The following is a 15,464-nucleotide window of genomic DNA, read 5'->3' on the forward strand; positions in this document are numbered from 1 at the left end:
CTCTTTCAGCGGAGGTCAGCTCTCTTATACTTCCTCAGTCTGTCTGTCAACCCAACCACAGGTCACATGGAACCTGTGCAACTTAAATGTCTTTATCAGTGTTCAGTTGAGATTGTGGCCGAGAAAAACTTCATGTTCCACAGATGCTTCAGTCGGTCAGCTGGGAAAAGGCAAACTATCATCCACCAAGGGATAACACACACACACACACGCACGCACACACACATGCCCGCACACATACACACACGCACACACATTCAAAATATTATCAAAGTTAAAGTATTATCAGAATGTTTTTTTCTTACTGTATCAAAAGTAAAAAGCACTTTAAAAGTAGATTTCCCACTTATGTCTTATGTCACACAGTTACAGGAATAGAGGCATTATTTTACATTTGACCAGGCAGGCATAATTCGGGAAGCAGATGTTACACCTTCATTAAGGTGTGATGCAGCGAGAGAGAGAAAACTGCTGACATCACAGAGTGTAGTGCAAACACAGCAATGGCAGCTTATCACCAAATACATTTATAGATAACAGAAGCTAAATAAAATACAACCTCAAAAATTGGTACACGATCAATACTTTGCATACCACATGCATGCAAAACAAAAAAAATACAGTTGAAGATGAAAAAAAAAACTCCAGCTTGAACACACAGTACAAACTGTTCTAGTGTGAAACCGTGGGGTGTGTGTGTGTGTGTGTGTGTGTGTGTGTGTGTGTGTGTGTGTGTGTGTGTGTGTGTGTGAACATGAGTCTCAGCTGAGGTGTAGCAACTGAAGAGAGAGAGTGCAGAGGGATAAAAAAAAAACCCCCAGGAGAAAGGCATAGGAGAGGCTGAGAGACTGGGGGACCAGGGTTTAGTGTCGTCAGCTGTCTCGTTTGCTCGGGGGAGCTGCGAGTAAAATAGGTTTTTCTTCTTCTTCCTTTCGAACCACAGAACTGGATAGCTTTGGGTTCCCTTCAAGAGAAACAGTCCTGTAACAACTTTCTCTCCCTTTAATAACATGTCATACATTGACTAAAAGGGGCCCCAGCCAGAGCTCCTGCTGCTGGATCTGGAGCCAATTCTTCACGCCTTTGCTCAGACAGTATCCTTTCCTCCTTAGAGAGGGAAACTAATATTGCTCACAGGAGAAGGCGCGGCCGTACATCTATAAACCCCCCCCCCCCCCCCCCCCCCTTTTTTAAGGAAGCAAATCCAATCAATGTTTTAGCCTCGACAGCTAAAAGGCTTCGCTTGTTTTTCTCGCTGCGTTTGTGATAATTCCCCAACACCAGACGACATCGCGGGGGGAGATTTATGAAGGGGCCATGTGCTGTGTGTTTGCATAACACGGCAATGACAGAAGTGTGGATAATTTGGGGATGGATGGAGGGAGGGGGGGGGGGGGGGGGGGGCGCAGGAGTCACACTGATGATGTTTACAGGAGGTCACTCAGGTGGGAATTGAAACGTATTATGAGTGAGCGAGTGCAAAACAATAAATTCTGAAAGGTTGAGAGGCGTGTTAAAAAAGAGAATCAATATCAAATTTAAATCATTTTATTGTTAGTGGAGCGCTCAATATGTATAGGCCCTACATTGGATTTTACAGCGCCACAAATTTTAAACAGAACCTTCAATCAAATTAAAAGTCAGTATGGCACGGAGAGAACAGAGAAAACGTTTAAGCTAACTTTTTTGATTTTCGTACTGAGTTATTCTATTACACTAATGCTTAGCAGGTTTACTACAGTGTTAGTATGTTAGCATGCTACCATTAGCTAATTAGCACTAAACACAAGAACAGCAGAGGTGTTCTGCAGATACATAGCCTGGTGGCCATAAACCAAAGTAGCCTATACTGGAGAAATATAAATGTTAAACTGATGATGGCACTAGATGAAAATTTAAGGAACACTCAAAGAGGAATGTCTGTACCAGATTGGAGGTTTATAGACATTTGAGAGCAATCATTGAACTCTGTTGAGCCACATCCCCATAGTGAGGCTAAATACAATGTATTCAATGTCTACTTTATATAAAAAAAAGTAGAAATGATTACCGTCTCAAATTACGGTTCATAACATAGTATAGCTGATATATAGATTTGCATTTTATGATAAAATGTCTGGCAAAAAATATAGCTTGGTGTTAAGTTATATGAGCTGCTCCTAAGCATCTATAACCCTTTTATTGTTTTTTTTTCTCCATAAAAAGAAAGAGAGAAAGAAAATCCATCAAGACATTGTTCTTCTGCTGAAGTGCGTAAATCGATATCTCCGAAGAGAAATAGAGAGTTAGCCACGGAAGCAGCTCTGCTCTGTATTCAGTGGTAGTGTTAAGACAGAGATGAATGGTCTGAGAGCAGCCAGCGCCGTTTAAGGCCAAGTATATATCTCCCAAGGTTTTCAGATATGTCAGAAATCTGACTAGTGCAGCCTGGAGACAGAGGAAATGCCGCCAATTAGACCTTTGAAACATAAATCACACTTTACTGCTCTGTCACATCAACGTGGCCGATATTCGGCTTCCAGTCGCCGAGAAGAGGAATACCAGCCATTAATAGAAAAGAAAAAGGAAAAAATAGGATGAATAAATGCATTGCACATGCAGCCTCTGTTAGTTCACCATAGCAGCTCCAACCACCCGAGAAGAAAGATGTGAGGTGTGAATTTGGTTGAAAGCACAGTATAGCGTTTATTTCCCAGTGATTGATAATAGTTTCTGAAAGGGTAGAAAACACACTATTAAAAGAAGAGTTTGACATTTTGGGAAAGATGCTTGTTAGCTTGATACCTCTCATATCATGGCTGTGCAGTAAATATAAAGCTATTGATAGCAGCCTTGGCTTAAAAAAAACTTTGTGTACAGAGTAAACACACCTTGAACAGTGCTAGGAATGATCATTAAAACCAAAGTTTACTATATTTGCATAGTTGGAATAGTTTGATACTTTTGGGAAATACGTTTGTTTGCTTTCTTGGCACAAGTAAGATGAAAAGATTGGTACCAATTGATAGCCAGCACCAGCTGCCAGCTAGCTTAGCTTATAGCACAAATACTAGAGACAGAGGGAAACGCTAGCCTGGCTTTGTCTAGACTCTAGAGGCTACAAGAAAACTCTGTTAGCACCGCACTAATTACTCACATTTAAGTGGCGGCTGTCTGTAGCTTCAAATTTACTGTGCAAACAAGTGTGTGGTATTAACATTTTTACATGACTCTCCACAACAACATGAATGTGTAAATATCCCCAAATTTCAAACTATTCCTTTAATGCAAATTTGGTCAAACGTATGTGGGTTTTTCTGTGATTATTCACAGCAGCGCGCCACCAACTGATTCAATTACATGAACAATCCAATTGATGTCTCTTTGGCTCCCCCTGGCCATTCTGGTAGCCTAGCATCCGTTCCTCCCACCACTCCGATGTTTGCAGAGGATGGGTGCTGCTGCTGGTGAAGGAGAAGCAACGTAAAGTCTGCCTTCAGGCTCCATTTAGAGATGATTATGTCTGCTTGTAGCTCTGCACAGAATGTAGCCCCCAGGTGGGTTAGTGCAATCCTCTTCTCAGACTGCTGGGACGCTCCACTCTGCTCACCCTCTCAGTCAGGATGGATGGGACCGCTTTAATCTAATTATTGCAGCAGATGTTGGCTCCGAGTTCTTTCTAAAACATTTACTCAGCCATGAAAAAGTGAATAAGTGAATCTTTTTCTTTTTCTTCAGCAGCACTGTCCTATTTCACACTAAGCTCTTTCTCTGCTGGACGCTGCACCACTGGTTGCTTGTTCAATGATCTTTACTGGCAGAGGAGCGCCCAAATTTCAAACTAATTTCTTACACTATACGCGAAGAATTGGAAGAATGCTAAACATTGCTGCTCTTCTCAGTGTGTTATATGTTGAGATGTCACTTCAAATTTTGGAGCGACTGGGACACAGTTCTCAGACTAAGGTCATGTCGGGGGCTCAGCTGGGGATGTTTACCAATGTAAAGTCATGTACGAGCTGGTTGTTGTGAGGTTTGAGGGTCGGCGCTGAAATCAAAGCCCAAGTTGTTTTGCCCTTGAGTGTCTTGTTCTAATGCTTGAAGAAGGACTACAAAGTACAAAGTCTATGTTGTCCCTTGTGGAACCTCAAACAAAACCAGAAAAGTACAAGGGCCATTCAAAACAAAGCACTTAAGTCCCATTTTGATAATTAGCATGGATAGATGAAGGGAACCTGAATCAAAATAGACTTAGACTAAGACAAGGCCCAAGCAGCTGGAGCTTCGTGTGTTTCTATCTTTTCCTCAGTGTCTTTAACTATCATCATCTTTTATTTCTCACTCTGTCTACTAAAGCAACATTAACACCTCGGACCCCCTCCGGCAGGTCCAAAAAACACTAAGTTTTCACTGGTAATCGGCCCCCATTCGGGCACCTCCCAAGCTCCTGTGGCGATGCTTTATAATTTATTGCCGGCCATTTTTTTCTTCTTTACCTCCTCCTCATCCTTCCCTCTCCCCTGCTGCCTAACTGAAACCTTGTTCGGTCAAATTAAAAACAGTTTAACCCGCTGCACTGGCTTGCATCACGAGCCCATAAACACAAAGTGCTTTGGTCATGTAAGACAGGGGGCCCTGCGTGATTATCTCTGCTCCTTTAACTCGCAAATCAAACATGGTTGGAGTCGCACGGCCCCCGATTTGATAGAAGCGTTCCATTGAGGGAGGGTGAAAACGAGAAGCCTGGTGTTTTACTGTGGAAACCAGACTAATTCTATCGCATTGAAGGAGCGTCTCAGGCATAACTGGGTCGCTGTGCGGGGGATTAAGATTCTGTTTAAAGGGATAGAAAGACAATGAAACGCCATGATTTGACAATGCCGCCACCAAAACTGTAGTGACAGACGGAAATGAGTTCCGCTCGTGTGTGAGATTTAGGGAGTAACTCTCTTTGGCACTAACCTCTCAGCGGTTTCTCAAAGTGCCACCTGGTTATTGTGAGATTGAATTGAAGCGAACAGATCCATGATTCAGGGTCCACGACATCAAAAGAAAGTCGACATAATAAGGCTTAATCGCCAACTTTCTGATGGCTAATGACCCCAAAATTGACTGTCGGGTTAGATTAAACAGCTCAACGCTTAACACTAACCTAGCAGAGCTGAAAGGAAATATACTACTGAATTTTAATTTCAAAGGGAGGGGTTGTATAGAGATCTATGGATGCCAGCAGAAGGATACAGTGACAGAGAAACACCAGACTAGGCAAACAGAGAGACAGCCCTGCTCTTTAGTCTCCTCTTCCCACAGAGGCTTCAGTTTCTTGGCTTTGACTGATGGACAGTAAGAAGAAAGCCCTCCCTCCATATTTCATAGTTATGTGTTGTCTGGTGCTCTTTCTGCTCTCGTTAGATCTGAAATGCGGTTATTAGACTTCAAATTAAATGGAAAAACCACATACCCTAATGTCTTTCAGTCACCACTGAAATATCTCAAATACTGGTAAGAAGAATTGCCATGAGACTTCATAGACAGTCCATGGTTCCAAGATTTAAAATATAAAAAGATTTTATGAATGAGAATGATCTCCAATATGAAGCACCATATGGTTGAATTAATTGGCATTCAAAAGTGCTGCACACATTCATGTTCCTGAATTGTAATAAAGTAGCGATTCCTTAACTTTTCATTTAACCAGCCCATCAGGTCATGGGAAACTTGAGCAAATAAAGCTAACGGCATTCCCATCAGTCAAAGCTGTTGTTTGTTTTTTAGTACTTATTAACAGATGTTGGCATTCTAAAAGGCTAAGATAGTGAACAAAGTAAAAATGATACCTGCTAAATGTTAGAATGTTAGAAATGTTATTTTGTGCTTGTTAGCAAGTTGACATTAGCCCCAAACAGCTGCTGGTGTGGGTGTAGCTTGCACGGCTGTGGTCTTGCTTTTATCAACGCTGAGAATGTACAAAGAAGAAGAAATGTGCGTGTAAAAAATGTTTTTATGCTGAAATAAACTAGTCAAAATTCCAAAAAGTATCCTTTACTAAATGCACAGATGGTATTACCTGCAACATAGCTTGTTTCTCACTGTGAGTTGCATGTGAAAGCACAGTACTGCTGCTGAATAGAATGGGAACTTAAGGGTATACATTAGTACACAGTATCTGTAGTATTTACGGTGTATATTTGTACACTTGAACACGTGTAGATTCATCTTGGGAAGAGAGGCTTATTTTCGGGATATTTGTTTTTACTTTTCTCAGCGTATCTTGTTCATAATGGGACCATTGAACAGTTTGAGCTCACCTCACACTCCTGCTGACACTTGCAACACCTACCACAAATTGGCAGGCTGGGAGGACTTCATAAATCTCCTATAGCGTCCAAGCTAATAGCAGCTTTGAGGCCACTGAACAGACAAGGCCTCTCCACATACACAACAGTAACATTTCTTTGTGTTGTGTATCTTTGCCTTTTTAGAATATAAGGATGTTATAACATAAATACCTAAAAAAATAAAAAGGGCTGCGGTCAAATAGATCTTTTTGGATAGTGACAAATGAAAAACAGCTTGCAACCGTATATACCAACTGACATGATATATGAAGCAATTTAGAAAAGTCGTTCCACACAGAAGTATCCTGTATACAGCCATATATTTTCTCGTCAGTAAAATTAAAGCCTGTTGGTCACCGCAAAGTGAAAAGTGTGTAACTCTAGCATGACCTTGCAGTCGCATGGCCCGGCAGCACCAACGTGTTAATGAAAGTGACACGGACTCAGCTCAACCCGAAACCCGAGGCTTGAACAAATACATACAAATCACTGTTGGCCTGATGTGTCCAACACCCCTCCCCCCTCCCTTCCCTCCCACCCCCTCCACAGTGCCTGGTTCTCAAAGACGACATGGGAAAGAGTTTCTTCGCCCAACCGTTCCTCACAGGTAAATACACCTGTATATTTATAATTTTATGCAAACATTATATAAATATTGTCACAAAGCCCGTTGAAATAAAGTTGGAGACTGCTGACTGCTGGTGCCCTCCAGAAGTTTAGAGCGATGCACAAAGAGCTCTCTGTGTAACATGTAAGCATTCACACATGCTCTCACACTCCAACACATGCACGCAAGCACCCACACAAACACACACACACGTACACACACACACACTCACCCACACACACACACACACACACACACACACACACACACACACACACACACACACACACACACACACACAAGCAATCACACACACACACAAACACGCACATACATTGTGTTTTGGAATCTTGCCGCCATTAACATTTACAATTTGTACAGCAGATATGGCTGTTTTCATAGAGTAAATAACAGACTTAACAATTTATCCTCTGAATGTTTAAATGTCTCCAGATTCATCTCAGGTTTCCCTGGTGAATTTATTTTTATATTATTTTAGAAGAATAGTCTGGGTGCTTCAGGGGGTCAGGAGTGTTGCACTGAGCATACCATTTTGACCAAACAGCAGCTGAATGTGTGTGTGTGTGTAGGGCCCATGTGCTAGTGATTTCACCACTCTCCTCTGTGTACGTTGGGCTGACAGGGGCTGAGGTTTGGGCGGCCTGGTCCCGGCACCACCACTGTCAACGGGGACCCCAAACAGTTTATGGAAACAAGAAGGTGTGCAGCTTGCTGATTGGCTGTTGTCTTTGCAGAGGTGATAGCCTACACTAAACAATGTGTCATGCTCTCCCCAGACTCAGAAAAAGGTTATGCTGAGGACAATCCTGCAAAGACCAAAAAGATCGATACTACTCTCTTAGTTGCGATAACTGGCAGCTGGCTAGCATAGCTTGAAAGAAAGACTGGAATGGCTTGTCTGCTTATGTCAAAGGTTAACAACAATCTCCTACCAGCACCTTTAAAGCTACATAAATCTAACCTGATGCCAGTCTCACGTGGGTCAATCTGTTGATACTCCAAGAACTCACCGTGCCTTGTTAAGATAAGATAAGATAAGATATGATTCTTTATTGTCATGGTACGAAAACATCAACAAACCAAATTCAGGCGCACTCAAGGACCGGGCTCAAATAAAATGGATAATAAATAAATAAAAGCTTTCATTCCATTCCGTCATACTCTCCTTCTACCCATCATAAACATGTGCCGGCATTGATATCATATACTCAAACAGTCATTGTCAAAGTATGCAGTTAAAATGTGATCAAAAGTGCTATAGATAGATTTGATGTATTGTGAGGGGGTAGGGTCAGTTCAGAGTTCAATATGGTAATAGCTTTGGGGTAGAAACTGTTCATAAATCTTGTTTTGGGGGGCACCAGTAGCGTTTTCTGGAGGGCAACAGTTCAAACCGGTAATGGGGCAAGAAATAGCTGCTTCAGGAATCCACCCCAGTCATTATTATAAGCTAAGCTAGCAGGCTGCTGGCTGTAGGTTTTTATTTAAATGTAAAATATGATTCAAGATTAAAAACTTTGGAGAGCAGCAAACTCTTTCTGCAGACCTCTGTAGTGTAGGGTGTTTCTGCCTGTCTATAGGGCGCCTATGGTATCTGTCTGGCTCAGATTCACACAAGACCTGTTGTGGCCCATTTGTCTCCTTCCAGATCCCTTTCAGGCCGATTCCTGTGGGGTTACTGTGTATGTAAGTCTTTGGGTGTGAAGCAAAGGAGACTTGGAAATGTCTTCAAATCCCAGTGGATGCTTACACAGTCATCTGATTAGCCAATGACACGCTGCCGGTACGGGGGAATGTTATGACGGTTATCCACATCCTCTTTAGCGCTAAGCAGATGTTCCAAATGATCCTATGAGCGGTATTAATCTTCTCTATGACCAGGGGAGGGGAAAAGGTGCGAACAGCAACTTCCAATAAAACACTGGATTTATTATGATAGCTCAAGCTTTTCATTTTTAATAGCTGGTTCACATTTAGAGCCCTGACATCCATTATCCACAGAGGTGCACCTGTTATCATGCGCTAATGTCTAACTGAATGACACCACACATTGTGCAGTCGCATGCACATGACTGCGAACATGCTCAGCATGTTTGTGTGACCTGGGAGGACTTGAAGGTCTTGGGTGATTTCGCTAAATTGATCCAGAGGGGGGCACTGTCCCAAAAGGCATCAAAACGTACAACACCAACAATTTACACTGGGTGATAGTTTCATGTTTTCACATATTATCAAATATTGAACAGAATATATCACAAATATAATGCATCTTCATACATAGTTTTACAACCTTTAAGACCACCTTAGAGAATAGACAGTCTGGAGTTGAATTAACTCACAACTGAGATTTACTGCATATGCAAAGAGATTGTGTCCCTGTAATATTTTTGCAGATTATTTACAAAACTACAGTATTTTGAGAGCCTTGCAAAATGTGACGCTCAAAATGGGTTGTTTAGGAATTGCTTTATTATAACTAGAAATGGCCTTACTCAGCCAGAGAGCAAACACTGACCTTGCAGCTCCTCATTTTTGATGCCTAAGAGGAAATTTGATATCGGATTAATATATTCCTTATTTATGAGCCTTGGTGGGGGAAAGACATTATTTTCTTTTTTGCTTAGTTTTTCATTTTAACGACATTGGCAATCGGAGAAGGTCCAAAGAGGCCTGACCTCATCACAGTGAGCAGCTCCTGTGTTCGTGTGGCTCACATTTGCTGTTTTATTGTCCGTCCGTTTCTTGGGTCGGGGCCAAAACCGCTTGCACTCACACAAGTGTTCTGAGATCATATTTGGACGTCGGAGTAACAATCCTCCAGAGCGGCGAGCTGAGAATGTAATTGGGAGTTTGCTTTCACGTCAGCCGACTTTTAGCAGTTTCTAGCATCGTTTTTTTAGAGTTTTCTATTTCTTGTTTAGAGCTGATTGTGGTTCCAACACTTGAAACCCAAGAAGGTCACCCTGAGTTTTATTCCATCATGGTTTGCAGGTGGTTATGACTGTGGAGGACTGGTGAAATACTATAACAGTCTCCAGTAGATGGTAGTAGTAAGTAACTCTCAATGAAGGTCTCAGAACGGCAGAGGATATTGGAATTAGATTATTCATTAATCAATGTAACGATGTGATGCAAGTTATTTGGTTTGTTAAAGGACACACTGATGTTGTGATCAGTCATCACATAATATTGGGTGAAAATAAGGTCGGTTCCTCCAGCATATGAGGCACCAAATCTATAAAGCAAATTATTTAAAGAATATGGTTGCCAAATTCAAGGTGATGATGACAGAGTCCCACATAAGAGCAAACAGTGACAAGCTACCAACATTTCAAGCTACACTATCTTAAACAGGGATTGTAGGTACAGCAGATCACTTCTCAAGAGGGTTTAATGTCTACAAATGAAAAACCTTTTTAAACCAGACTTTCTCAGGAGCTGCAGAAACAGAATGACTATTGGCCTTCTTAAGCACATGGACCATTCCCATCTGATGCCATTTGAGTGTCCATTACATAACATGGTATAATTTGTGTAAAAATGTGCTAAAACGTATTTATCAAAGCTTGTCTGACATGTCGAACCCCTCTCTACCCTACAACATAATGATTCAGGATTGATGACATTTAAAATAAATTACATTTCAAAATAACCCACTCATGTCGGGCTCCACTTCAGTTTCAAACAATACAAATCAAACCAATTCTACATTTTTCAATATTGTTGTAAAGTCTTATTCATAATATTCCTCGCCAGCCCCTGAGGCAACTGCCCTTCTTTGAGTGTTTTAGAATGTGGTAAGCATAATATGTCCACCCTGTTATGCTTATTTAAAGTGGAAACTGATACAGTGGAACAAGCTTTTGTAATTTTGAAAATATGGTTGACATGTGCAGGTCACCATGTGTTAGCCTGTTGTTCATCACATGAGATGCACCGTACTAATAGCCAACTTTAGCAGAGAGCACGGGGCATGATTTGAACAGCATTTTGTTATGTGTTGTGTTATATGTAAGGTGGCTGGAATAGTTAAATGTAAACTATTCTGCAACATCGCTCTGAATGAGAAGATTGCAAGAGGACAATTTATCACTTCAAATGAACTCAATACAAAGACATGAAAGACAAAAGAGAATAAACTTAAACTGTCTGAACAAAAAGAACGCAATACATTTACTCAATTAAGTACAATTTGGACTTTAGTCAAGTTTTTCCTTTTGGGCGACTGTCTACTTCTACTCCACTAAAATTAAAAGGGAAGACTCATACTTTTTATTGCACTACATTCATTTTACAGCTACAGTTACTAACTTCAGATTCAGAAGAAGTTTACATACCTGTACAAAATATATGTTTGGATGGATTTAGATTTTATGATGGATTGTTTTATATTAAACCAACCAAAAGTAGCTATATGAAGCAGTTCAAATATCCTCAATGTTAAAGGTGCTCCAAAGAACTTTACATTTTTGTTAATTCTGGCACTTTTGGACAAAAGTGGTAGTTTTTTTTTACTACACCCAATACCCATGAAAAAGGCATTAAGAAAAACTATATAAAAAAATGGGGCATAGTACTTTCAGTTTCAATATTTATTATTCTGTGTGGTATTTCTACATTTCATTAAGTTACTTATGTAAACACCAATTTCACAAGTGGAAGGTATGAAATATGAATACTTTAACAGCTGCAGTGAAAGTGTATGTGAGACACAGATGAATGACAAAAAACAGAGATAATGACAATAAATGATCTGTTGAAAAAAAAACATTCATGAGATTATGCCAACTGTGAAAGGTAATATCAGGTAGAAATAGAACAATTAAAACAAGTCAAAAGGTTTACAAATTAATTCAAAATACACATTCGGTAAACTGTTTTATGTCTGTCTTTTTTCTGATTACATTGATAGCGAAGCCCCCTGTGACTCAAGAGGACAGCTCAATTGCTTGGGATGTGCACTCACCAAGGGATATCCAAAGCACCAAATAGAGTTTTTTTTAAAGTCATATACTAAACTACATCGTATCTTACAGTGAGCCACAGTATGTTTGTTTTTTTACCTCCAACCCTTTGGATTTAGATCAAATGAAGAATGAGGCAGAGCATTGCACAGTAAGAAGAATGTCTACTCTGCTTTCTCGACCACCACATCAGTGAACTCTGCGATTGCCAGCGTGCTCGTCTCAGGGACACTGGATCAGGGCGGCTGGCAACATCCACGAGCTGATGCAGTCAATCTTCAAGGTGGGAAGCAGAGGGACACTCTAATTCAGAAGCTGATGACAAAGAAGATGAAAAGATCCAGCTGGCAGCCGAACAGGATTTTGGACAAGACTGTTGAGTCAGAGGGCACTGACTCAACACCTCAATCTACAACTGCCTCAATGTGCTCCAGTGAGGACTCCAGGGATACAGTGAAAGCAGACCTAAGCTCTATCCCTCTAAAATGTGTGAATAATGTGGAGCATGAAAACATCGTAGGGCAGTCCACCATATGTATTTCTTCAACATTAACTTCCACAGCACAGAGAAGCCATCATGAGGTGTCATCTGTGGTGATGGAGGAAAACCTTGCTTGCTAAGTATACCTGAGCTCTGTCCCTCTTGAACTGGTGAATGTGGCAGATAAGGACCCTCCTACTGAAAACAGAACATGTTGGAGAGTTCTTCAGGCCGGCCAAAAGCTACTTGTCAACTAAAAAAACTTATTTAACAAAACCCAGGATCTCCACTTCTGAGAGAGATATCCTTTACCAAGATGGAGGCACCTTCTTAGTTGGACAACAAAGATGTCCGCGAGAAAGTTCTGATTGAAGAAGTGAATCCGACAAGACAGATGAGATATCCACATGTAGACATGGCAGCAAGGTCTATGAGGCGATAAAGTCTGCTAAAGGAAGAGCTGCTTTAGATAGAAACCAGAGAAAAAGGCTTAGTTGGAAGCAGAACAAATGTTGGATGGGGCCGATGTGTTGTGCAAAAGGGACATCACACCAGGGACCAAAGATATACCTTCCACATGAAAGAGGGGTTTTTTCACAGCCTTAATGGATAGTAGATCCTCCAATGTCTGTGTTACTACCTGCTGCCAATTTTCAAGTTGCAAAGCATGTAAAGAAATGTTGGCAGGAGTTATCCAGGCAGTGAATCCAATAAAGAAGACGATTCCATCTTGCAGGACACAGAAGGTTTCAGATCGTGAGAGTAAAGGTGAAGGGAGCACATGCACATCAAAGTCTATAAGAAGTCGCAGTGGTGGTGCTGCTTTATCAAATGGCAGAAGACTATGAGGTCCATCCCATTTCATACGACCAATTGGATGATCCGTCAGGTTTTCATCCAGTGAATTGGCATCTGGACACAAATGCTCTTCGTCTCCTGGGCAATCTGGTCAGCAGAAACTCCATTCCTTTGGATATAGTTGATTATGTAGTAGTTGATAATGTTGCTAACAGATACACTTTGTTTTTTTTGCCATATGCTGTGAATACATACAGAACCAGTGCACAACTGGGCGTATGGACATTTATAAATATCTGCATTGTCGGAAAAGGTCTGACTGAGGTCATGTGTTTTTGTGGATATGGTCTCCTTTTGTCCTTTGGCTGTGTGTTTGGCATGTTCATATGTATATTTAGCACAAGTGCTTACATGTGTATGTGCAGTATGTAAGACACCAGAGTGTAAAATATATCTGTTCTTTCAATAAAACTTCTAAAAAAAGAAATAAAAACAGTGTCCACATGACCTAGATGGGCAGTCCACCATATAGTGTGTAATTGCAAACGTTCCCGGTTTCATTCCAGATGGGGACCTCTGCTGCGTGTCATTCTACTTCCTCTGACCCACTGTTTTCTGTCCAAAAAGATGGATTACTGTCAGCCACTGTCAGGACACTGTGACCAAAAAGTCCAACCTTTTAAAAACAGGAAGCATCTGGCATCAGTATCAGTATACATAGATAATGCTAAGCAGATATAAGGTCTTTTGAAGTGTTGATGTATGTAGTTTGTTGTCAACAACTACCCCTATGAAGCATCCATACTTGATGCTAATACATAAACAGAAAGTGACATAAACAATATGATTTAACACAGTTGTGATAATATAAGATATGGTTTCATAGGGGAATACACTGTACACAGTAGAGGTTGAGCATACTGTGCTATAGTGAACTTCAGTATAATGTGCTAAAAACAGTTATCAGGTGGACATGAGTCAGGTGCAACTTACCTTTCACCTGACACACAGCTGGAATGGTCCTTTTACTGTTTCCATAGGTCACACCTTATGGTCAGTTCAGCAAGATTGGAGCTGTAGAAACCAAGCCTACTCTGCTCCAGAGATAATAGCAATAGGTCAGGTCTGAAGGGTATGTTTAGACTCATCCTCCATGGGGTAAGCACAGCCTGTCTTCATCAGATATGGGCGGTTCTGTCAATGCATAGCATTCAGGGTTAGACATTAGGTTGACAGCCTTGGATATTATATGACTTTACGAAACTGAACTGATTCTCCTTGATCAAGCCTGTAATATTATATTACTCTATCATTCCTCAGAGCCTCATGAGATGTCATTTCACCTGACCTGACCTTCTACCACTGAAGAACTTCCATCACAACAGCCATTTGACCCAATATCGATTAGAGCAGCTAAGTTCATGAAGAAGGAAGTATGCAAAACATGCTGTCTTTAAGTTAGATGTACTGGATTTGAGAACACTGGGTTGATCTCATGGCAACTGGAATCCCATACTATATCAAGAGGAAATCTTGGATATAAAAAAAAAAATACATATAACGTCTTCAAAATCGGTCTGTCTTTACAACTTTGATGCCCGACAAAAGAAAAAGCCGGTTGAGCCGTCACAGACGCGGCTCACCTGTGAATGTTCAGACCAAGAACTGAAGAGCGGGATGTTTTCATAAGTCAATGATTTCCTCTGTGAAACAAAAACACGCGCACAGGAAAAGTGAATTCTTCATACCTGTTACCAAGCGCACGGCTCTCAAAGCTTCCCTCTGCTCGGGCTCATGTTCTTCCAATTTTCTTTAAAGGCAGCAAATCCATTTGATACCGTTCCTAACTAGTATAAAAGAGCCAGTTGTTTTGGATTGATGTCATCTCCAACTGTAATGAAATTGTCTCAGTGGGGGGGATCTGGTATAAGTTTAGCACAGAGGAAATTTTACTGACAGTGTATCTGAATGCAGAGATGTCGGCTTAAACATTTATTGAACAGATGGGCCTCAGCCTTTGATAGGTTTAGAATATCTCAACATCTTCCTGCCAGATGATTCTTTTCAGAACAGTCTTTGATGGAGTTTCCTAAATGCCAGTCACAGGTTAATTAAGAAAAATAATGCAGTATTATGTTCACAAAAATATTCAATATTATTCTATTCCCCCCTTTTGACTGTGATCCCTTTAGAGGCTGTTTGCACTGTGTGTGTCCGCGTGGGTGTGTGTGCGTACGTCTGTGGGTGTGTAACCCGTGTCTAAACTGTCGACAGGA

This window comes from Ammodytes marinus (assembly GCF_949987685.1).
Source record: "Ammodytes marinus genome assembly, chromosome: 8".
Taxonomy (NCBI): domain Eukaryota; kingdom Metazoa; phylum Chordata; class Actinopteri; order Uranoscopiformes; family Ammodytidae; genus Ammodytes; species Ammodytes marinus.